This window comes from Bombina bombina, chromosome 2 (genome assembly GCF_027579735.1).
Source record: "Bombina bombina isolate aBomBom1 chromosome 2, aBomBom1.pri, whole genome shotgun sequence".
Lineage (NCBI taxonomy): Eukaryota > Metazoa > Chordata > Amphibia > Anura > Bombinatoridae > Bombina > Bombina bombina.
The window spans coordinates 739,205,449-739,231,164 of record NC_069500.1 but is presented as its reverse complement, the minus strand read 5'-3'; positions in this window follow the sequence as shown (position 1 = coordinate 739,231,164).

The window sequence follows — 25,716 nt, the reverse complement described above, 5'->3', positions numbered from 1 at the left end:
GTGATTTCTGATTTGCTGCAATAATCCTGTTAAAAGGATAGCTGTGTTAAAACTATTTTTGAAGCAAAAAAAAACTGAGAATTTGCATATCTAATTTGCATAACTTACCCAGAATTCCCTTGTGCATTGGTAACATTGTATTTGAGGTATTTCTGGGGAAAAGCAAGCGGGGATTCTTGCCTAGTTGTGCTAATTTCCTATGCAAATATTTACATTGATTTAATTTTGAGACATGGAGGATTTTAATCGCAGATTTTTATCTCCCTCCATAATTTTAATGAATTTTGGTTTAATCTTGAAAATAGCTTTATCAATGCAGCAACCAGAAATCTATTTCCTACTGATGAGTTCCAAATAGAACGAAACAGCCTGTCTAGTGAGTGATTTCTGATTTGCTGCAATAATCCTGATAAAAGAATAGCTGTGTTAAAAAAAGTATTTTTGAAGCAAGGTATTTCTGGGGAAAAGCAAGCAGGGATTCTTGCCTAGATGTGCTAATTTCCTATGCAAATATTTACATTGATATAAATATCTATATATATAATAAATATTTGTTTAAGAATAAATAGAAAATATTCTTCTATGTGTAAAGAACATTGGAATGTGAAATGTTGATAATTCATGTTGGGTTTAGCCCACTTGAATAAACACGATTGGGTTAGCGCATGAGTTTTTTTAAGTTTGCATGCTGCGTTGAAGTCTATGGGAGAATACGTTAATGTGGTCTTCGATATACGAAGTTCCACTTTTTGCACTCATCTGGTTATTCGCTTGCGTACTTTCAAGTCATAATACGAGCACAACCCAACGCAAGTGAAAGCCTCCGTCTAGCGATGTTTTTTGAGCTCTGGAAACTACATACATTGGAGATCCAGCAGAGCGAGATGTGGTTGCTGAAAGGAGCATATCACTCATGAGCTGGAAAGCACCTGGAAAGAAAAGTAAGAGTCCTGACATGTGGACAACATCCGGTAGCACGGACGTACATGTGGAAGTCAAGTGGAGCAACTCCTGTGGCAGTAAAGATACGCTAATGATAGCGGCACATGTAAGGTGAACATAGCTTTACTACAGCTTTTTTACAAATACCGACAGTGTTGCATTTAAACTGGGACTGCTGTAAAAGGGAATTGACTCTTCTCTGCAGCTCATGACGACTGGTATGGCTTGATGTTACAGCTTTGCTTGTAGAGCATGCATTTGCACTAAGTGCTCCATGGTTTATTTTTGGGACATTTGATTTTGGGAAAGACAATTTCATGTCATATTGAGACGTGCATCATGCACTAATTGCCTTTCTTTTTTTATCTTATATATGTTCATGTGTTCAAAGTCCCTATGTAGTAAATGAACATACAATAACAAAACATGTGAAAGAATTAGCACATATTCAGCTAGATTACGAGTGTGACGTTATGAGTGAAAAAGCATCATTATGGTTCATAATGCTGCTTTTTCCCTAATGCCGCTATTACAAGTCTTGTAGGTATAGGTGTACCGCACACTTTTTGACCGTCACGCAACGTCAGTACCGCACATAGTGTACTTTTTAACACTTTAGTTATGAGTTTTATGCTACAGCTTTGTAACGTAAAACTCATAACAACTGACTTTAGATGGCGGTACAGATCTTGTGGTTATAGAGTGCACCGCTCACTTTTTGGCCTCCCAGGCAAACTCGCAATACCGGCGCTATGGGAGTCCCATCTTCGGCAGTTAGTGTTAGGTTTTTTTAAGGGTTTTTGGGTGGGTTTTATTTTTAGCTTAGGGTTTGGGCACTTTGTAAAAGAGCTGATTGCCCTTTTCAGGGCATGGCAAAAGCGCTAAATGCCCTTTTAAGGGCAATGCCCATCCAAATGCCCTTTTCAGGGCAATGGTAGCTTAGTTTTATTTAGATAGAATTTTATTTGGGGGGTTTGGTTGTGTGGGTGGTAGGTTTTACTGTTGGGGGGGATGTTTGTATTTTGAATTGCTATGTAAAAGAGCTGATTTCTTTGGGACAATGCCCCGCAAAAGGCCCTTTTTAGGGGTATTGGCAATTTAGTGTAGGCTAGGTTTTTTTATTTTTGGGGAGGCTTTTTTATTTTTATAGGGCTATTAGATAAGGAGTAATTTGTTTTTATTTTTGATTAAAAAATAAATTAAATTTTTTTTTATTTTAAATATTTTTATTGAGGTTAATTTCACAGCATACAATATTGTAATACCAATTTGTGTATCGCATGAAGTAGCATCAAATATACAATGGATACAGTCAACAGTATGAAATTATGACTAATACACATAGGTTTATACAATTCCCATGCGAACAGTATATAAGGTGTATGCCATCTAGAGACCTCCCAAAAGAAACAAGAGGCCACTCTTGGACCTCCAGAAAATTATAAAACTGTGGGAGGTCATTTAAGACTGAGTAGACCACTTTTGGGTCTCAGTTAGTTTACTTTTCTTAATATTAGTAATAACATTGGCATATGGATTAGGGTATCTAATGTAATAGTTTAGCTTACACAAGAACCATCTTATATTAATTAACTAAGTTACCCTAAGAGAATGGCTGTTCACTTCTATCTAGAGGCTGTGCCACATAATAAAAAAAAAATAAAATAAAACCACGTTATAGAATAGTGTCCCACTCTGATCTAGTAAGTCTCGGATACAGGTATGTTTCTCTAAATAGCAATGATAGTATACAAGTGTATAATCAAGGGACATTGAGCTACACCATTATAGAGGCCCAAAAAGATAACTGAGGTAAAGCAACTTTATATATTTATGTGGTGTAGAATTCTGTACATGAATTTAGTAATTCAACTGGTAGGGGGTGTCTACATTACTGGTCACAGACAGCAACGTAAACTGAAATTTCCATGTCCCTCCGGCCGCGAGGAACATGACAAAAACTATTCTTGTTAGCATAGTGACTAAGGTGGTTATATACTGGTAGAATATCCTACCTGCTCCATGTGTGTCTATAGAGCACCCATGTAAAAGTGTTGTCATTTGCTGGCACACTACATTAGGTCTGATGTGATAGCTAGAAAAAGCTATAGGTATCTATCATTCATGATCAGAAATAATACCAGAGTTAGGAACCACAATTGGTGATCTTTATCTTCTCTGGAAGTGTGTTGTATGAAGATTACAATATTACAACCTGGATATAATGGGATATTAACACTGAATAACAATAAACAATTATTACCTTTATAGTGTCATAGTGCAGGCAGCATATTGAAAAACTTTCTGTGTAACAGACATAACATCTTCATTTAGAAACACTTATTCAATTCTACTGCTATTCATACATATTTACAGCATTTACAGCTTCTATCCTCAATAATACTCCAGAGGGGAGAAAAAACATTAAAGGTAATTATGGATAACATAAATTACGGCATGTTAAGCATAGACTCTAGAACATTCTATATCATATCTAAAGATGAACTGGCTATAGTAATGGGGTACAACTTATATAGATCCAGCCATGTTTGTTCTGTGCAGGCTAATAAATGTTAGGGTAGCACAGACCCTTCTGTCACGCATAACAGATGGCTAAGGCTACCCCCCACCCCCTACAACCTCACCCCTGTTGTTTCTCAGTGGTTTTGGGCTCCTCAGAGCAACCACATTCTCTGGAAGCTTTTGTTTACATGGTTTTGTGTTCCAAACTTGTTTAGAAAAGAGCTGGTTTATGACCTGGAAAACCCTCCTAGGCTGGGCTCCAGGAACTCCCGGTCAGCCGCCTCACAACAGACACCCGCCTAACCTCTCTCAGGCTGTCTGGGCTCCTGGAACTCCCGGTCGGCCACAGGACAGCAGAACCCCCGCTAACTTTACCCCTGGTCACTTCAGCAACCATGTGCTCCAGAGCTCCGCTCTTTTGGGGATTAGTAGCCCCTAGGGAGGACAAGAGGTTGGGGAATTACCAGAGGAGAGCTGCTTTGGGAACCGGGGGTTTTGGACACCCCTACCCCCATAACTTCAATGGGCTGTATCTCCGGTCCCCAATAACGAATCACGCCGCTTTTTGGACTACAGCATCTGGGGATCGATAGCTTTCAAATGACACCCTGGAAGTGCCGCCGCTCCCCCGGGATCACCCCAAAACCATCACCACTGTGTCCTTGGATTCTGTGGGACTATGGCTGCTATGGAGGTGCCGGTCAGTCTAGAGGGGCGGTGTCACGGATACCAGACAGCTAAGGCTACCACCCACCCCCTACTACCTCACCCCTGTTGTTACTCAGTAGTTTTCGGCTCCTCAGAGCAACCACAATATCTTGAAGCTTTTGTTTGCATGGTTTTGTGTTCCAAACTTGTTTAGAGAAGAGCTGATCTATGACCTGGAAAACCCTCCTAGGCTGGCTGGGCTCCTGGAACTCCCGGTTGGCCGCCTCACAATGGACACCCGCCTAACTCCTCTCAGGCTCTCTGGGGTCCTGGAACTCCCGGTCGGCCACAGGACAGCAGGACACCCGCTAAATTTACCCCTGGTCACTCCAGCAACCATGTGCCCCAGAGCTCTGCTCTTTTGGGGATTAGTATCCCCTAGGGGAGGACAAGAGGTGGTGGAATTACCAGAGGGGAGCTGCTTTGGGAACTGAGGGTTTTGGACACCCCTACCAACATAATTTCAATGGGCTTTATCTCCGGTCCCCAATAACGAATCACGCCGCTTTTTGGACTGCGGCATCTGGGGACCGAGAGCTTTCAAATGACACCCTGAAAGTGCTCCCCCGGGATCACCCCAAAACCATCACCACTGTGTCCTGAATGCTAGTCTGTCTAATCATTTAGGTGGGCTCCTTCTAGAATCACTTTCCTGGGCTACATAGCAGCCTGTTCCAGGCAGAGAAAGGATCCTCAGGCAGAGCTTCCCAGCCTGGGTAGCTGGAGTCTGTCACAGGGTGGGACCCTGGGTACTGATGCTGTCGGCATCAAGGGTGGCTACAGGCTGTGGTCACTTGCCAGCTACATAGCTGCAGTTGGCAGGGAGGAAGCAGGACCCCTTTGGCGGTGCTACCCAGTCGGGGTAGCCGGGGTATCCGTCACATTGGCTGGCAGCGGTGGGATCTGCTTCTTTCACACAGTTTCTGGTGACAGAGGAGACGTACCACAGTAGCCGGTAAATATGGAGGCAGAGTTCCTAGGGAGAGTACAAAAGATGCTAACTGAAACAAATGATCATTGTTCGGAACAGGACATTCTGGCATGGAGGAACCTTGCCCTCCAAGACCTCTGGTGGGAGGCTCTTCAACAGGAGCAGGAAAATGGAAAGGTCCTCCCCACGAATGACATGAGATTCCGGGTTTGGTGGACTGTGAGACTGCCTTTCCTGGGAGAACAGCCAAAAAAGTAATGTCTAGCTGTTCTACATAGACTGACCCAGCAAGAGATGTGGGTGGAGGACGGCTATTGGGCCCTCCAATGGCTCGCTATGCAAGCGCAGCCATGGCTGGAGGAAGGCTCCCCCACAGAGTGCTTTGGCTTCGGCGGCCCTGGATTGCTGTTTACAAAAAGGACAGAGGACCCACAGTTTGGGAGCGAGGCAGACCAGGGTCTGGAGGATATCTCTGGGCTCCAAGAGGAACTGCTGGATCTCTTGGAGGAGACCTGACTGCTGGACGATCTGGATTTTATAATTGACCAGGAAGAGGCACTGGTTAAGGAATACAAGAGGCTGCTGGATCTCGCTAAGTAGCGTGCCAGGGGCATACAGATCTAGGGTGCAGCCCTCTGGGATTCATGGAGCTCGACCGTGGAGGAGTGGCAGCAAAGAAAAAGGGAACCAGGGCTGCTGAATCCTGATCAGCAGTGTGGCTCTGAGCTTATAGACTTGGACAAGGGAGCCACCCCAGCAGAAGTGCTGACAACAGGACAGAGAGCTGCCGGCCTCTACCCAGCACCTGTAACAGCTCCAGGAAACCTGGGAGCAGAGGTAGTCATCCTCCCTCCCCTTACAGAGAACCCCTTGCAGGTAGAGATGGATGTCAATAACTCTCCCCAGTAGCAGAACCCCTTCCTGGGAGAGGAGACAGTCGGTCTCTCCCCCCAGTGGTAGAGCCAGGTACAGGTAGAGGAGACAGTCGGTCTCTCTCCCCAGTGACAGAGCCATCCCTTGGGAGTAGAGGTAGTCGTCCTCCCTCCCCGTAAACAGAACCCCTTCCTGGGAGAGGAGACAGTCGGTCTCTCTCCCCAGTGGCAGAGCCAGGAGCCGGGAGAGGAGACAGTCGGTCTCTCTCCCCAGTGGCAGAGCCATCCCCTGAGAGCGGAGGTAGTCGTCCTCCCTCCCCGTAAACAGAACCCCTTCCTGGGAGAGGAGACAGTTGGTCTCTCTCCCCAGCGGCAGAGCCATACCCTGGGAGCAGAGGTAGTCGTCCTCCCTCCCCGTAAACAGAACCCCTTCCTGGGAAAGGAGACAGTCAGTCTCTCTCCCCAGCGGCAGAGCCAGGAGCCGGGAGAGGAGACAGTCGGTCTCTCTCCCCAGTGGCAGAGTCATTCCCTGGGAGCAGAGGTAGTCGTCCTCTCTCCCCATGAGCAGAACCCCTTTCTGGGAGAGGAGACAGTTGGTCTCTCTCCCCAGCGGCAGCACAGTTTCCCATGGAGTGGAGGTAGCAGACCTCCCTCCCCAGCGGTAGATCTCCTTCTCGGGAGAAGAGACAGACGGTCTCTCCCCTCAGTAGCTTGGCAGGGTCTCTACCCTTTTCTTGTCCCGGACTATTTCTCACCAGGGGCAGGCGTTGCATTAGGCAAGGAGGAGAAAAACTTATACAGTTGGTGCCACATGTTTGGGCACCCAAGCTTTGCCTGCCCCACCAAGGAGCAACCTCCCCCTCTGGTCTGGGGTGGGTCCACCAGTACTAAACCGAGTATCATGGAGAGAGGCAGTGTGGCCCTGGAACTTGAGGACCCTGGAACTTATGGGACAGCAATTGTTTGGGAGCCAGCCTTGGCATACTTGTTTGGGACATTGCCTTATGTGACTATCCCTGCGCCCAGGGCGAAGGGTATAAACGCCAGCCGGAACCCCCCAGGATGCCCCAAGCTCTGGAGAGATGGGATCACCTCTCCGTTAAGGGTCTAGCCGGGTCTGCCAAACTGGAGGGGGGGAGATGTCATGGATACCAGACAGCTAAGGCTACCCCCCACCCCCCTACAACCTCACCCCTGTTGTTTCTCAGTGGTTTTGGGCTCCTCAGAGCAACCACAATCTCTGGAAGCTTTTGTTTGCATAGTTTTGTGTTCCAAACTTGTTTAGAGAAGAGCTGGTCTATGACCTGGAAAACCCTCCTAGGCTGGCTGGGCTCCTGGAACTCCCGGTCGACCACCTCACTATGGACACCCGCCTAACTCCTCTCAGGCTGTCCGGGCTCCTGGAACTTCCAGTCGACCACAGGACAGCAGGACACCTCAGCAACCATGTGCCCCAGAGCTACGCTCTTTTGGGGATTAGTAGCCCCTAGGGAGGACAAGAGGTGGGGGAATTACCGGAGGGGAGCTGCTTGGGAACCGGGGGTTTTGGATACCCCTACCCCCATAACTTCAACGGGCTGTATCTCTGGTCCCCAATAACGAATCATGCTGCTTTTTGGACCGCAGCATCTGGGGACCGAGAGCTTTCAAATGACACCCTGGAAGTGCCGCCGATCCTCCAGGATCACCCCAAAACCGTCACCACTGTGTCCTGTGATTCTGTGGGACTATGGTTGCTATGGAGGCGCAAGTCAGTCTGAAGGGGTGGGAATGGCGGGAAAACTGTGGCATTGTCTCCCTGTTTTATCAAGATGAGCTGTGTGTATAAAAGGAGTGTATGTTGTACATTAAAATCAGTTCTTATTTCACCTGAATGCTAGTCTGTCTAGTCATTTACGTGGGCTCCTGCTAGAATCACTTTCCTGGGCTACATAGCAGCCTGTTCCAGGCAGAGAAAGGATCCTCAGGCAGAGCTACCCAGCAGGGAGGAAGCAGGACTCCTTTGGCGGAACTACCCAGTCGGGGTAGCCGGGGTATCCATCACAGGCGGGAATGGTGGAAAAACTGTGGCATTGTCTCCCTGTTTTATCAAGATGAGCTGTGTGTTTAAAAGGAGTGTATGTTGTACAATAAAATCAGTTCTATTTTCACCTGAATGCTAGTCTGTCTAGTTATTTGGGTGTGCTCCTGCAAGAATCACTTTCCTGAGCTACATAGCAGCCTATTCCAGGCAGAGGAAGGACACTCTGGCAGAGCTACCTAGTCTGGGTAGCTGGAGTCTGCCACAGGGTAGGACCCTGAATACTGGTGCTGTCGGGCATCAGGGGTGGCTACAGGCTGTGATCACTTGCCAGCTACATAGCTGCAGTCAGCAGGGAGGAAGCAGAACCCATTTGGCGGAGCTACCCAGTTGGGGTAACCAGGGTATCCGTCACACCTTCCAAGTGATCTATCCTATCCCCACCTTCTGAACACTGATCAGTCTTTGTGATTTAGAGTGTCTTACCACCGTTGGTATGATTGAGGGACACTGTAAGTAAAGTGAGATGTTCTTAAGGGTCTTTTCGAAGGCTGCCATATTAGTTAGGGATCACCCCAAAAATCAGGGGTGGCTACAGGCTGTGGTCACTTGCCAGCTACATAGCTGCAGTCAGCAGGGAGGAAGCAGGACCCGTTTGGCGGAGCTACCCAGTCGGGGTAAACGGGGTATCTGTCACATTGGTGGCAGTGGTGGGATCTGCTTCTATCACACAGTTTTTGCTGACAGAGGAGACGTGCCACAGTAGCCGGTAACTATGGGACCCAAGCTCCTAAGGAGAGCAGAGGAGGCGCTGGCCCAGCTGGATGGTTCTAGTTCATATTGGGACATGCTCACACAAAGGGACCTTGTCTGCCGGCTACTCTGGAGGGAGACTCTTCAACAAGAACAGGGCTATCGAGTAACAATCCTCTCCCATGATGACGAAGATTACTGGCTCCAGTGGAAGTTCTGAGTACCTTGCCTGGGAGGACAGCCCCGGGCAGAATGGCTGTCTGAATTGGATGGACTGGTCCAGGAGGAGATGGTTCTGGATGACAGCTACAGGGCCCTCCGATGGTATGCTATGCAAGTGTGGCCATGGCTGGGTGATGGTGTCCCCACAGAGGGCTTTGGCTACGGCGACCCTGGATTACTATTTGAACTAATGGCAGAGGACCCAGATTTTAGTAGTAAGGAGGAGTGGAGACTTAAGGACATTTGTGAGTACCGAGGGAGCCTGCTGAGTTTCTCATGGGTACCCTGGCTGCAAGCCGATTTGGATTATATAGGTGACAAGGAATTGGAGATGGAACAGAGATACAAAAGACTGATAGATTGAGTTAAACAGCATGCCACAGAGTGTAATGTTCAGCTTCTGAAGTTTGGCTGAAACTGAAGTTTAAACATGCAAGTGCTAACAAACCCACTTTATATATAATTTAGTGTTGTGCCACAGAATGTTTAGATAACAAATATGCTTTATATGTTATCTTACAATCCAGTGAATTTATATTAGTAATTATGATTTATTAGATGAGTAATTTAATACCTCTTAAAATACTCTATCTTAAGTAAATAACTTCTTATATATTTAAGGTAGAAAAAAGGATATTAAGCAACCTATTTCTAGGCAACCATTAAATATTTGTAAGGAAGTATAGGAACAGTATGTGACGTAGCCCAAAGGTCTGGAGCACTTGTATACACAGGAATTATCATAAGCGTTTATACAACTCTACATTAGGCAAATCCTAGATAGATGATAATGGCATTAGACAGTCAGTTGAATACACAGGATCAATTAGGTAATAGAGTAAACTCCTTTGAGGCTTACTTGGTAGCAGGGAGAGAGGTCTGTGGCGTGGCTGCAGCTCCGGAGCGAAGCCGCCGAATGATTCAGCAGACACAGCGTGTATGCGTCTCTACTAACAGCGTGTGACGTCAGAGACTGCTGCGGTTAACGCTAGATATCAGCGATGAAGTACAGGAAAGTTACTGCAACAATTGTAAGTACGTTGTTAAAGAAAGTTTATTACCTCGGTCCTCCTGAGAAGTGAAAGTGGTAGTTGCTTCCTAGTCCCAATGTTCTTTGTGAAGGCAGGCAGAAATCCAGAGTTATAATCGTAGAAGAAGATAATTCACTACAGCGGTACTTTAAACATGAAAGGCCTTTCTCAGAAAGCACTACCCAGAGTAAATCTGTAAGCAAGAGAGGATAAGGTTGTGGTTAATCCAATAGGCAAAGGTGATGGCTCAGGGATAGCTCCAGTAGTGGAACAAAATACTAAGCAATGATTGCTGATAGATGGAATGGTTAAATAGGATCAACTGGTGTGTCATTGGTGGAATGGTGATTAGGGGCAGGACCTACAGCTTAACCCTGACATGACTCCCCCCTCAAGCAAGCTGAACCTCAGCTTGGGGTCTGGGACGGTCGGGAAACTTTCGGTGAAACTGAGACACCAAACGGGGCGCCCTAAGGTTGGAAGCAGGTTCCCAGGTGTCATCCTCCTCTGAGAAATTTTTCCATCTGACAAGATATTGTAGCACTCCTTTAAAGTGTCGAGAGTCAAGCAGTTCTTGCACTTCATAGAAATCCGAATCCTTAATAGATGGAGGTAGAGAGGAGGTGGTCCGTGTAGGCGTATAAGGTTTCAAAAGAGAAACGTGGAATGTGGGGTGCACTAACATGCTGAGAGGTAATTCCAGAGTAACAGCGTTCTCGTTAACTACTTTCTTAATGCGGAAAGGAAAACAAAATTTCTGGGTAAGTTTCCTACTTGGTACTTGTAGTCTTAGGTTTTTAGTTGCTAACCAAACTTGATCTCCAATTTGATATTGTGGCGGTATTCTCCTACGGAGATCGTAGTAATGTTTTTGGGTAGTCTGTGCTTTCATAATGTTTTCTTTTATGAACCTGAAATTATCCAGTAAGGTGTTGTTCAGTTCATCAATCAAGGGCGACTCAGATGCTTCAGGTGATAGTGTGGAAATAGTTGGGTGATAGCCATAGTTCGCAAAAAAAGGAGACAATTTTGTTGAGGAATTGGTCAGGTTATTATAAGAGAATTCTGCAAAAGGAAGATAAGTGAACCATTGATTTTGTTGATAAGAACAGAAGCATCGCAAGTATTCATCCAGCCATTGATTAATCCTTTCCACTTGTCCATTAGCTTGTGGGTGAAATGAAGTCGTATATTGGTGAGAGATATTAAGAGATTTACATAAGTTTTTCCAAAAGTGTGAACTGGGTTCCGCGGTCTGAAATTATAACAGACGGAATACCATGCAGTCGAAGAATTTGTTGAATAAATAGGGTGGCAGTTTCAGCTGAAGTTGGAAGCTTATGGAATGGTATGAAATGTGCCATTTTTGTGAAACTATCTACCACGACCATTATAGTCGTTTGATTGTTGGATACGGGTAGATCGACGATAAAGTCAATTCCAATTTGTTTCCAAGGTCTGTTTGACACTGGTATGGAGGTAAGGATAAGGTAGTTTCCTTTCGGTCTTGCAGGTTTGGCAAATGACACATCCCTTTATATAATCCGAGACAGAATCCTTGAGATGTGGCCACCAATATGTCCTTTTAATGAGTTCCATTGTACGATTTTGTCCAGGGTGACCTGCGAGAGGTGGATCGTGGTGCTCTTTAATGATTTGCGTCTGTAGGACTTCAGGAACGTATATTTTACCGTCTTTGTAAAAAATGCCATAATTTTCTTTTAAAACCTTTTGTAAGTATTTAGGTATCGTTGTTGATTCGTTTTTAATTTCTATGAGGTTTTGTGACGTAACCCCAATGAAACGTTCCTTTGGTATGATAGTTGTGGGGTTTTCAGTGATTTGAGGTGGGGAAAATTGGCGAGAAAGGGCATCTGCTTTTCCGTTTTTGTGTGCCGGACGGTACACGATTTGAAAGTCAAATCTAGCAAAATAGAGACTCCACCTAACCTGTCTGGCGGATAAAGTCTTATTATTTTGAAGATACTGCAGGTTCTTGTGATCAGTAAATATGATAAAGGGTGTCTTTGTTCCCTCAAGCAGGTGCCTCCAGAACTCCAAAGATCTTCGAATAGCTAGCAACTCCTTATCCCCAATGGAATAATTCCTTTCAGCAGATGACATAGTTTTTGAATAAAAGGATATGGGGTGCAAAGGCGACTTTGGTCCATCCTGTTGTGAAAGAACTGCTCCAATAGCATAATCTGATGAATCTACTTCTAAGACGAACTGTAATTCAATGTTAGGAAAACGTAATATTGGAGCTTCAGTAAAAGCTTGTTTGAGGTAATTAAAAACTTTTGAATGAGTCTCGTTCCAGACATAGGGTTGTGTGGAACCTGTCAATTCAGTTAGTGGTCTGACAATGGAGGAATTTTTTTTTATGAATTTATGATAGTAATTTGAAAAACCTAAAAATCTTTGTAAAGATTTCCTGTCTTTTGGTTGTGGCCAGTCTTTAACCGACTCCACCTTTTCAGCTTGCATTTGAATGCCATTTGGTGATATAGTGTAACCTAGAAAGGAGACAGTGGTGTTGTGGAATGAGCATTTTTCCAGTTTAGCGTATAGTTTGTGTATCTTTAGACGAGCCAACACCCAACGAACATGTTTTATATGTTCAGTTAAATTGTGAGAATATATTAGTATATCATCTAAGTTTACTACAATACATATATCCAACAAATCTCGAAAGATATCATTTATAAAGTGCTGGAAAGCTGCGGGGGCATTACAAAGGCCGAATGGCATCACAAGGTATTCATATAGCCCATACCTAGTTCTAAATGCTGTGAGCCATTCGTCACCTTCCCTAATCCGGATGAGGTTGTAGGCCCCTCTTAAATCCAGCTTAGTAAATAGAGTAGCATTAGATAATCTTTCGATCAGTTCAGGAATTAAAGGAAGGGGGTATCGGTTTTTAACTTTGTTAAATTCATGGTAATCTATTATAGGCCTTAAGGAGGAATCTTTGTTAGTAACAAAAAACATTCCTGCTGCTGTGGGAGAAGAAGATGGCCGAATAAATCCTTTTTCCAAATTATCTTGTAGATACTGTTTTAAGTGATTTAACTCAGGTTGATTTAATGGATATAAATGCCCCACTGGTAAGGTAGAACCTGGTATTAGTTCAATAGGGCAATCATATATGCGGTGGGGAGGTAGTGAGTCAGCTTCAGTTTTACTGAAGACTTCTTTAAAATCTTTATACGGTTCTGGAATATTTAGCTCCTCGGTTTGTGTTTGTAGCACAAGTGGGTGTGGAAAACAAGTTGTGGTACAATAGGAGGATTTAAAGGTTAGTGTGAAGTTTACCCAATCTATATCAGGATTATGCAATTGCAACCAAAACAAACCTAAAACTATTGGGAAATGTGGGGATGTAATGACGTCGAAAGTTACATATTCAGTATGACCTTCCTTTGTAGAGACAAGGAGGGGAATTGTTTTATGAGTAATGGGTCCATTGGATATTATGGAACCATCAATAACTTTCAGTGAAACAGGGTTTTTTTTTAACACTAAAGGTATTTTATTTTGCTGTTGTCAGTATATTTATGAAAATCTTAGCAGTATTCTCTAAACAATGGCAGGGAATATATTTAACAATCTTCCTTTAAACTAAACCTGCAATCAAACATACATTTGCTAAGACAATAAAATTAATCTAAATATCTGAATTCTTTATTATTAGTAAATAACTATGAACATCTTGATAACGTAAATATTTGTAATGATTAGAATATGAGTCAATATTATATGCGTTAAAACAAAACTATTTAAAATATGCTATGCAAAGCTCATGCCAATTTACTTTAAAACCAATCTTTCATTCAGAGCTGCATTTAAAATATTACAATAAGACCTAAAATAGCAGTTACAAACATTCAGCAATATGATTTACAGTGCTAATTTAAGCAATAGTACAATATACACTTCTATTAAAAACTTCAGAAATTGTATATATTATTTATGTAAAGACCCAATTCTGAGTTATAACTCAACAGTTATATAGATAAAACAATTTAGCATCAAGGATATGTATTTAACAATATACAGACTGAATATAAACTACAGCTATTATGCATATATCTGTGTTAAAATATTAACTTCAACCCTCTTTCTTTTTATATATATATATATATATATATATATATATATATATATACGTTACCAAAATAGATAGTTCAGTTACCAAGGATTCCTTGTTTCATCTCAGAAAATATATAAGTTAATTTTTGCAATCATTGAGAAAAAGGTAGATCAGCTTGTTTAGAATGAATGTATTTTGGACGCCCAGCAGTGTATCATTCAAGTCAGCAAAATTTGTCCCAATTCTTCTTCATGCATTCACTTAAATAACTTTTTCATTCATTTATGAAACCATGGGAGTGGCCCTATGAGATCTGACCATCCCATTGGTTAGGTGAGATGTCTATTTGGATTGGCCCTTGGTCACCACGGAAACGCATCCTTTAAGCAGTTAAATCTCAACTGCTATACCGGTATCGGCCCTTAGGTGGCATCATTACAATCAGACATAGCAACATTTGAAACAACTTAAATCACTATTTCTATGAAATGGTTATTCATTTTATCATAATTTACTGCAACAACTATTCACAATATTTGTTTTGGATAAGTTATATCTTAATGAATTTTCTGATCATTTTGATATGAAACATCACATATATCTAACATTATATTAAAATAATTTATATTTCATTTAGCCTAACAAAAAAATGTATATTTCATAGTCATATCACATCAAAGTAACTTCCATATCTTCATCTCACTATATTTTACAAGATGTATTTAAAACTTTATAAACATTTATTTCACATTCATATGATATGATTTATTTCATTTCATGCAGGCATTCCATCTCTTTCTAAGTGCATAGATTGATGCCCATGACCAATGGTTGTCTGCAATAAAAATAGAAATAATTATTAGAAGTGATCCAAGCGTTCATATGTCTAGGGTCCATCTGAAATAAGATTCAGTATCATCAATTATTTCTTTCCAGGTTCACAAGTATTTATTTACATTCTTAAAAACACAGAGGCTAAGTAAGATCTTCAATGCTTTCAAAATATACATATATATATTCATATATACATATCTATCTATCTATCTATCTATCTATCTATCTATCTATCTATCTATATATATATATATATATATATATATATATATATATATAATATCCACTAAAATATATACAGTTGTTTTGAAATCATAATGTAAGCCATGTGTCTTCACTGTGTGCTGTATGTTCAGAGTCATACCTTAGCATTTGTCTGTGTTTTCTCTGTGTTATCAACCACACAGCATGAGCCATTCAACCACACAGCATGAGCCATTCAAGCAAAATCTGTGCTAATTATCAGTCCTTTGAAAAGATGTGAGAGATACAAACATTCTTCAGACGGATCGGCATTTCCCTTGGAGGAAACCCATATATGGGCCTGTATCCTGTTCTCTTTCAAAATTACTTACCCAACATTCCTCTAATTGACTGTATTAAATTGGGCAGGCCAAATGTCATAGAGTCATAAAACTCTGCATATAGTCAAATGAGCATGGTCACTGAGTCAGTTCCTTTTGGAAAATGTCTGTGTGCTCACACCGCAGGGGTCGTGCTTCAAAAGGCTATGCTGATTTACAATCCTGATAAATGTGTATTCACCCAGCTCTCATCTTGTAGGGGGTTTTGAGTTAAATCCTGACATCAGAATTTCTATTCTACAGCACATCTGATAAAATAGACGGCTTCATATATATACACACATCCTTTTTATATTATTTCATTTACGTATATATATTAGTATATATATATATATATATATATATATTATGTCATTTACCTTTACCCTGACACTGTACAAGGGTTGTGTCTATAAAGTTGCCAAATGCCCCGGAATCCACTATTGCATGTGTAGTTAATCTCTTAAGGTCCCACTGTAATAGAAGAGAGAGATTACAGTAACACATTGGTTTCTCAGTACAAGCAGAGTTATTAAGGAATGTGGACTTACTTTTCTTGTTTTTCTTTAGAATTGGACATTCAGTAACTGGATGGTTGGGGTTAGCACAATACATGCAGAGTCGGTTATTCCTCCTTCTAATTCGTTCATCCGGTGTGTGTGGTCCACGAATAACCCCAATCTCCATCGGTATTGGTTGGTCAGCTGATCCGGCTTTTACATAGGGATGAGTCGAAGTAGAACCTCTGGATGGACCCTCTGAGGCTGTTCGTTCAGCCTTCCTCTCTCTCAGCCTACGATCTATCTGAGTAGCAACTTTCATGAGGGCTTCTAGCGTACTTGGTGGTTCCATTCTTGCAAGCTCATCCTTTACTGCTTCTGCCAAGCCAAGTCTGAACTGGTTCCTAAGTGATACCAAACTCCAAGCGGAATCTGAGGCGTACAATTTGAAGTCGGTAATATATTCTTCGACGGATCTTTTCCCTTGTTTCAGACTCCTCATCTTTTGTTCAGCTGACAATTGAAAATCTGAGTCCCAGATTCTAGGTTCAGACCTTAGGAAGGAAATTGTGGAGAGAACCCTAATCCTATCTGTAGAGTAGGTGTTAGGTTTAAGGTTAAATAGCAAATGACAGGCATTTTTGAACTGCCTAAACGCCCGTCTATCGCCAGAAAAAAGTTCAGGTAGGCTTATATATTTAAGGTAGAAAAAAGGATATTAAGCAACCTATTTCTAGGCAACCATTAAATATTTGTAAGGAAGTATAGGAACAGTATGTGACGTAGCCCAAAGGTCTGGAGCACTTGTATACACAGGAATTATCATAAGCGTTTATACAACTCTACATTAGGCAAATCCTAGATAGATGATAATGGCATTAGACAGTCAGTTGAATACACAGGATCAATTAGGTAATAGAGTAAACTCCTTTGAGGCTTACTTGGTAGCAGGGAGAGAGGTCTGTGGCGTGGCTGCAGCTCCGGAGTGAAGCCGCCGAATGATTCAGCAGACACAGAGTGTATGCGTCTCTACTAACAGCGTGTGACGTCAGAGACTGCTGCGGTTAACGCTAGATATCAGCGATGAAGTACAGGAAAGTTACTGCAACAATTGTAAGTATGTTGTTAAAGAAAGTTTATTACCTCGGTCCTCCTGAGAAGTGAAAGTGGTAGTTGCTTCCTAGTCCCAATGTTCTTTGTGAAGGCAGGCAGAAATCCAGAGTTATAATCGTAGAAGAAGATAATTCACTACAGCAGTACTTTAAACATGAAAGGCCTTTCTCAGAAAGCACTACCCAGAGTAAATCTGTAAGCAAGAGAGGATAAGGTTGTGGTTAATCCAATAGGCAAAGGTGATGGCTCAGGGATAGCTCCAGTAGTGGAACAAAATACTAAGCAATGATTGCTGATAGATGGAATGGTTAAATAGGATCAACTGGTGTGTCATTGGTGGAATGGTGATTAGGGGCAGGACCTACAGCTTAACCCTGATAAAGAGCCTGCAGGGAGCTATGATACAGGAGTCTGGGAATCATGGAGGTTGGCCTTAGAGAATTGGCATCAGAGCATAAGCGACAATGAGTTGCTAGATACAGATCAGCAGCTGGGCCCCAAGCTTATGGACTTGGACAAGGGAGAGATGGATGTTGATAACTCTCCCCAGCAGCAGAATCCCTTCCTGGGAGAGGAGACAGTCAGTCTCTCTCCCCAGCAGCAAAGCCATCCCCTGGGAGCTGAGGTAGTCGTCCTCCCTCCCCATAAGCAGAACCCCTTCCTGGGAGAGGAGACAGTTGGTCTCTCTCCCCAGCGACAGAGCCAGGAGCAGGGAGAGGAGACAGTCAGTCTCTCTTCACAGCGGCAGAGCCATCCCCTGGGAGTGGAGGTAGTTGTCCTCCCTCCCCTTACAGAGAACTCCTTGCAGGGAGAGATGGATGTCGATAACTGTCCCCAGCAGCAGAATCCCTTCCTGGGAGAGGAGACAGTCGGTCTCTCTCCCCAGTGGCAAAGCCATCCCCTGGGAGCGGAGGTAGTCGTCCTCCCTCCCCGTAAGCAGAACCCCTTCCTGGGAGAGGAGACAGTTGGTCTCTCTCCCCAGCGGCAGAGCCATCCCCTGGGAGCGGAGGTAGTCATCCTCCCTCCCCATAAGCAGAACCCCTTCCTGGGAGAGGAGACAGTCGGTCTCTCTCCCCAGCGGCAGAGCCAGGAGCCGGGAGAGGAGACAGTCGGTCTCTCTCCCCAGTGGCAGAGCCATCCCCTGGGAGCGGAGGTAGTTGTCCTCCATCCCCGTAAGCAGAACCCCTTCCTGGGAGAGGAGACAGTCGGTGTCTCTACCCCAGCGACAGAGCCAGGAGCAGTGAGAGGAGACAGTTGGTCTCTCTCCACAGTGGCAGAGCCATACCCTGGGAGCGGAGATAGTCGTCCTCCCTCCCTGTAAGCCTAACCCCTTCCTGGGAGAGGAGACAATCGGTCTCTCTCCCCAGTGGCAGAGCCAGGAGCCGGGAGAGGAGACAGTCGGTCTCCCTCCCCAGCGGCAGAGCCATCCCCTGGGAGCGGAGGTAGTCGTCCTCCCTCCCCGTAAGCAGAACCCCTTCTGGGAGAGGAGACAGTCGGTCTCTCTCCCCAGCGGCAGATCCATCCTTCGGGAGCGGAGGTAGTCGTCCTCCCCTTACAGAGAAGCCCTTGCAGGAAGAGACAGGTATCGATAATCCCTTTCTGGGAGAGGAGACAGTTGGTCTCTCTCCCCAGCGGCAGCACAGTTTCCCATGGAGTGGAGGTAGCAGACCTCCATCCCCAGCGGTAGATCTCCTTCTCGGGAGAAGAGACAAACGGACTCTCCTCTCAGTAGCTTGGCAGGGTCTCTACCCTTTTCTTGTCTCAGAGTATTTCTTACCGAGGGCAGGCATTGGGCAAGGAGGATAAAAGCATATACAGTTGGTGCCACATGTTTGGGCACCCGAGCTTTACCTGCCCCACCAAGGAGCAACCTCCCCCTCTGGTCTGGGGTGGTAATACAGCTGGGAAACCGGCACTAGCTTTGTTTGTGGGTGGGTCAGCCAGTACTAAACAGAGTGTCACAGAGAGAGGCAGTGTGGCCATGGAACTTAAGGACACTGGAACTTGTGGGACAGCAATTGTTAGGGAGCCGGCCTTAGAAAACTTGTTTGGGACTTTGCATTATGTGACTATCCCTGCGCCCAGGGCGAAGGGTATAAACTCCAGCCGGAACCCCCCAGGATGCACCAAGCTCTGGAGAGATGGGATAACCTCTCCCAGCAACCGAGAAGTGGAGGGCCACCGTCGGACAGCCCCAGGCCGACCCGTTAAGGGTCTAGCCGGGTCTGCCAAACTGGAGGGGGGGGAGAAGTCATGGATACCAGATGGCTAAGGCTACCCCCCACCCCCTACAACCTCTCCCCTGTTGTTTCTCAGTGGTTTTGGGCTCCTCAGAGCAACCACAATCTCTGGAAGCTTTTGTTTGCATGGTTTTGTGTTCCAAACATGTTTAGAAAAGAGCTGGTCTATGACCTGGAAAACCCTCCTAGGCTGGCTGGGCTCCTGGAACTCCCAGTTGGCCGCCTCACAACAGACACCCGCCTAACCCCTCTCAGGCTGTCTGGGCTCCTGAAACTCCAGGTCGGCCACAGGACAGCAGAACACCCGCTAACTTTACCCCTGGTCGCTCCAGCAACCATGTGCCACAGAGCTCCGCTCTTTTGGGGATTAGTAGCCCCTAGAGAGGACAAGAGGTGGGGGAATTACCGGAGGGGAGCTGCTTTGGGAACTGGGGGTTTTGGACACCCCTACCCCATAACTTCAACGGGCTGTATCTCCGGTCCCCAATAATGAATCACACCGCTTTTTGGACTACAACATCTGTGGACCGAGAGCTTTCAAATGACACCCTGGAAGTGCCGCCGCTCCCCCGGGATAACCCCAAAATCCTGGGATTCTGTGGGACTATAGTTGCTATGGAGGCGCCATTCAGTCTGGAGGGGCGGGAATGGCGGGAAAACTGTGGCATTGTCTCCCTGTTTTATCAAGATGAGCTGTGTGTATAAAAGGAGTGTATGTTGTACAATAAAATCAGTTCTATTTTCACCTGAATGCTAGTCTGTCTAGTTATTTGGGTGGGCTCCTGCTAGAATCACTTTCCTGAGCTACGTAGCAGCCTGTTCCAGGCAGAGAAAGGACACTCTGGCAGAGCTACCTAGTCTGGGTAGCTGGAGTCTGCCACAGGGTGGGACCCTGAATGCTGTCGGGCATCAGGGGTGGCTACAGGATGTGGTCACTTGTCAGCTACATAGCTGCAGTCAGCAGGGAGGAAGCAGAACCTGTTTGGCGGAGCTACCCAGTCGGGGTAACCGGGGTTTCCATCACACCTTCCAAGTGATCTATCCTATCCCCACCTTCCAAACACTGATCAGTCTTTGTGATTTAGAGTGTCTTACCACCGTGGGTATGATGGAGGGACACTGTAAGTAAAATGAGACATTCTTAAGGGTCTTTTCGAAGGCTGCCATATTAGTTAGGGATCGTCCCAAAAACAGATCTCCACATTTCATCTGTACCAAGTAATTGTGTTGCCACTTTATATATTGCAGCAGCTGTCCCTTTACCATTACGGACCAGATTGTAGTGGCCAAATAGTAATTACCTCCTGATGTGGCTTCGGAGCCGTTTGTCAGATAAAGGTAGTCCGGGTCTGTCATTCCCATATAGGCTCCACACTGTTTCTTAGGTTCAGCCGCAACTGCCTCTGTGGTATTATCCGGAGTAGCGGTCGTCTCAATTAAGGCAGTGGACACAAAGCATGGCTTTCTGTGGATCTCCTCCTCACTTGTTTTGGCTGTCAAACAGTCTTTCCTATCCAACCAGTGATCCGGCCAAAGATTAGAAGGCACCGTGGCATAGGTCTCGTCTCCAGGTTTTATTAATTTAATTTATTTAATTTTATTGCAATGTTAGGTTTTAGTGTAAGGCAGGTTAGGTTTTATTTTACAGGTAAGTTTGTATTTTTTTTAACTAGGTAGCTAGTAAATAGTTAATAATTATTTACTAACTAGTCTACCTAGTTCAAATAAATATAAACTTACCTCTGAAATAAAAATAAAACCTAAGATAGCTACAATATAACTATTAGTAATATTGTAGCTAGCTTAGGTTTTATTTTACAGGTAAGTATTTATTTAGTTTTAAATATAGGAATTATTTAGGTAATAATTGTACGTTTTATTTAGATTTATTTTAATTATATTTAAGTTAGGGAGTGTTAGGGTTAGGCTTAGGGTTACGTTAGGGTTAGGTTTAGGGGTTAATATATTTATGTAGCATTAGTGATGTGGGAGGTCAGAAGTTTAGGGGATAATAACTTTAGTATAGTGGCGGCGACATTGGGGGCGGCAGAGTAGGGGCTAATAAATGTAGGTAGGTGGTTGCGATGTTAGGGCCAGCAGATTAGGGGTTAATAAATGTATGTAGGTGGCGGCGATGTTGGGGATGGCAGATTAGGCGTTAATAACTGTAATGTAGGTTGCGGCGATGTCGGGGGCGGCAGATTAGGAGTTAATAACATTATATAGGTGGTGGCGATGTTGGGGGCAGCAGATTAGGGGTGTTTACACATGGTTTTTATGTTAGGGTGTTAGGTTTAAACATAACTTTTTCTTTCCCCATAGACATCAATGGGGCTGCGTTACTGAGCTTTTCTTTCCGCAATCGCAGGTGTTAGGCTTTTTTTTTGCCGGTTCTCCCCATTGATGTCTATGGGGAAATTGTGCACGAGCACGTCAAAACACTGCTTGTATTTGGGTGAGGTATGGAGCTCAACGCCACCATATCGCCCAAGCCGGATTTTTTTAAAAACCTGTAATAGCAGCACTATAGGGAGGTGAAATTTATGGCGGTCGTTAATTTCCCTATAACACTCAAAACTCATAATCTAGCTGATTGTTGACAGTAAAAGCGATCAAATCACATTTATGTTATACTAGACCCTATTTTGTAAGTCTGCTTTTATATAAATATTTAAGTTACAGGTGTACCAATACTGTATTTTTATGGACTGCTGTCCTAAATATATCAAAAATATTGTATATATATATATATATATATATATATATATATATATATATATATATATATATATAATAAACTACAAGTATAGCAACACCCTATTTGGTCACACTTATTTTAAATATAAAAGCTACAGGTGTAGCGACACCCAATTTGGATGGACAACTGTCCTAAATATATCCAAAATTGCTGCTTTTCAAATTATGTCTACTTTGAGTATATTTCTTTGTAAACAACATTTTTAGTAAAACAGGCATCACTTCCAGTTAATAAGAAGCCTTGTTCTTGTCTGTCTATGACTTTAACTTTTACATCAGCAGAGCTTTTTACCTGCGAGAACGCTACATATAGCTGTCCATGGCTGAAAACAGGCTCAGGCAAATAGATGTCAACTCTATCTAAAGTTTGACCTTGAGACTTGTTAATGGTCGTAGCGAATGCCAATTTAACTGGAAATTGTCTTCTTCTTAATATAAAAGGAAGTTCTGTATTACTTGGGGCTAAGTCTATTCGAGGAATAAATACATTTTGCCCTTTAGCTGTACATGGTAATACTTGAGCAATATTTAAATTTTGACGCTAAGCTTTCACAACCAATCTGGTACCAGTAAAAAAGACCTCTTTTGGTGTTAAGGTTACACAAAAGCATAATAATACTGCCAATTTTAAGACTGAGTTTATGAACTGGCATTCCAGAAGGAGCAAATTCATTTAAAAATCCAACTGGATAATTATCCCTATTTTCCTGTGATTCATCATCAATAGAGTCAGTGCTTAACAAACTAAGAACTTCTTCATTGATCTTGTCAACGTCACTATTTTTTGGACATAAAATTGCCATTTTGGCAAACTTAAAAGCATCAAAATCTTTTAACTGTTCAATCTCCTTTACAATGGAGTCTTTGCAGATCATTTGAGATGGAATTTCAAAGATATCTTCATGAAAGCCATGCTCGTTTGTCAGTATTCCATCTCCAAGCTTTAAAAGCCAAGAGCTCAACTCAGGATCAACAGATCTTACATTATTTGTCAGCTTCAAAAGCTTAAACTTATGCCAGAGGGGATTGAATTTTATGCTGGCGTCAACTATAGCTGATCTACTTCCATGTGCAACAACAGGAAGAGTTTGTCTGAAATCATCACCGAGCAGAATTGTTTTTCCTCCAAAAGGTTTGTTGTTATTCATCAACTCTTGAAGGAGTTTGTTGACGCATCTGAGTGCATCACTGGAAGACATGGTAGAGTCATCGCAAATAATAATCTTTGCAGTACGGATCATTTGCGCATCATTAGAGGTTTGCCTCATGGAAGAGGTTGAAGTATCCAACAAAGGAACTAGCAACTTAAACTGTGAGTGGTATGTTAGTCCACTTTCAAGCAAATTTGCCGCAATACCTGTTGAAGCAACTGGTAATGCTACCTCACTATTTCCTCTAAATGTTCTCAACAAAGTCTTGTATAGGTAGGTTTTACCACTACCACCAGGACCTACTAGGAAATAACACCTTTGTGGTAAAGTGTAATTTTCTGATGTAGCAATGATTTCTTCAAAACTTTCTCTTTGAAGGTCATTAAAAGATGCCTTCTTTTGGACTCCAATATAACTTGAAGCATCATAGAGGTCTCTGGGATTTCCTGGTAAATTGTTTGGAGGATTTGGTAAAACAAAATCCTAACACATTTGCCATTAACAATCAAGATATCTTGAATATCTCTAAGTGCATAATTTAAACAACTTTTTCTTTGAATTTTTCAAAAAGCTCTTTAGCATTTGGTGGAGATGCTAAAACACAAATATGAGCAAAAAGCTCTTTAAGTAGTCGAGGCATCATTTCACTTACAGCTTCATGAAGAGTTAAGTCCCATGATTGATCATCTTCCAAAAGACAGCGTTTTTTAACTACTTATTTAAATATGTAAAATTGAACACCATCAACTGTTTGGATATCTTCAAAAGAAGTTGCTCCTTTAACATGAAGCAATTGTAAACAAAATCTCTCAACATCTGAAGTTAAATTTACAGAGTACATGCGACCAATAGTGTTATTTGCTCAATTTTGTTCTCTTTTTTTCCATTGTGTTGTCTTTTGATGAAAAACAAAATGCTGAGGAATATCAGTGTAAAGATGTGCATGAGCTGACAAATCTTCTTGGTTTAACTTAAAGGGACAGTCTAGTATAAATTAAACTTTCATTTTTCAGATAGGACTTTTAATTTTAATCAACTTTCCAATTTACTTTTATCATCAAATTTGCTTTTTTCTCTTGGTATTCTTAGTTTAAACTAAACATAGGTAGGCTCATATGCTAATTTCTAAGCCTTTGAGGGCTGCCTCTTATCACATGCTTTTTAAATCTCTTTTCAACACAAAGAGACAGAAAGTACACCAAGGGTTAAGACAATAGATAATAAACAGTCACAGTCATGTGATCAGGGGGCTGGAAGAAGGTTCCTAGATACAAGGTAATCACAGAGGTAAAAAGTATATTAATATAATCATATTGGCTGTGCAAAACTGGGGAATGGGTAATAAAGGGATTATCTATCTTTTAAAACAATAACAATTCTATGGTAGACTGTCCCTTTAAACCAAGCAATCAAAGTTGTATCTCTTAATTGCGTTCTTTCTACAGCAGTTTCAATATTATTTTCAGTAAAATACACTGACTGTTCTCCAGGAAGGTGAACTTGTAATCGCACGTTGGTATGCGATTGATGGTGCATATGAAAACCAAAAAGCCGCCATGCTGCTTCTGGAGCACTGACATATCTGGAATCCATTAAGTAAGTTATCTCATCATTAAAGAAAAGTTTCATGTTCTTTAATTGCAATATTAGCGCAGTCATGCCCTTTATAAATATATTTGAATATGTACTTTACACTTTTTATGGAAGCACAGCTTTCTATATTAATATGGCAGTTGTATATTAATGTCAAGTATGGGTTGTATGGTACAACCCAAGAGTTATCAATTTTTTACCATTTATTTCAATTGAAACAGTTTTTTTTTTGGTTCTCTTATAATGTGGATAACCATCTACAAGTTTCTTCCTGGAAGGATTTTGGAAAGTGCTTAGAGCAAGCCCCATCAACCATACATGGAGATCTTAGATTTTGCTCCCCACAGGGCCCATGTATCATATTTGCTTAGAGAAAAAAAGGGGTCCAATGGCACTACGTGTAAATTATACAAAACTTCCTATAGCTCAAGTTTAATAATAAAATGAAAGGATACATTTATAAACAACGAGCTGGGGGGTGCTGTGTATAGGCAAACTTAGAAAGGACTTATTTAGGAGGTGAATGCTTCCTAATGAAAGTATACACATATAGCACTCAGGGAGTTTAATGAAATAGTATTATGATCTTACATCAGATCACTGACATACATCTGCAATTTTGTTGCTATTGCCAATCTCATGTAAGAAGTGGGAAGATGAAAAAAAATATAATTGAAATATAACTTTTAATAGAGTTGTGTTTAAACACTTACACAGAATCAAAGTGTTGCTATGATGCATTCTAAATTCTATTTGTTGCAAAAAGGTTGTCTGGGGGGACAAATAAGTATGTGTGGGTTGACTTGCCCACCTCAAAAAGTATGTGTGTAGCTGACCACAATTATTGATAAATACCTTTATACCTGGATA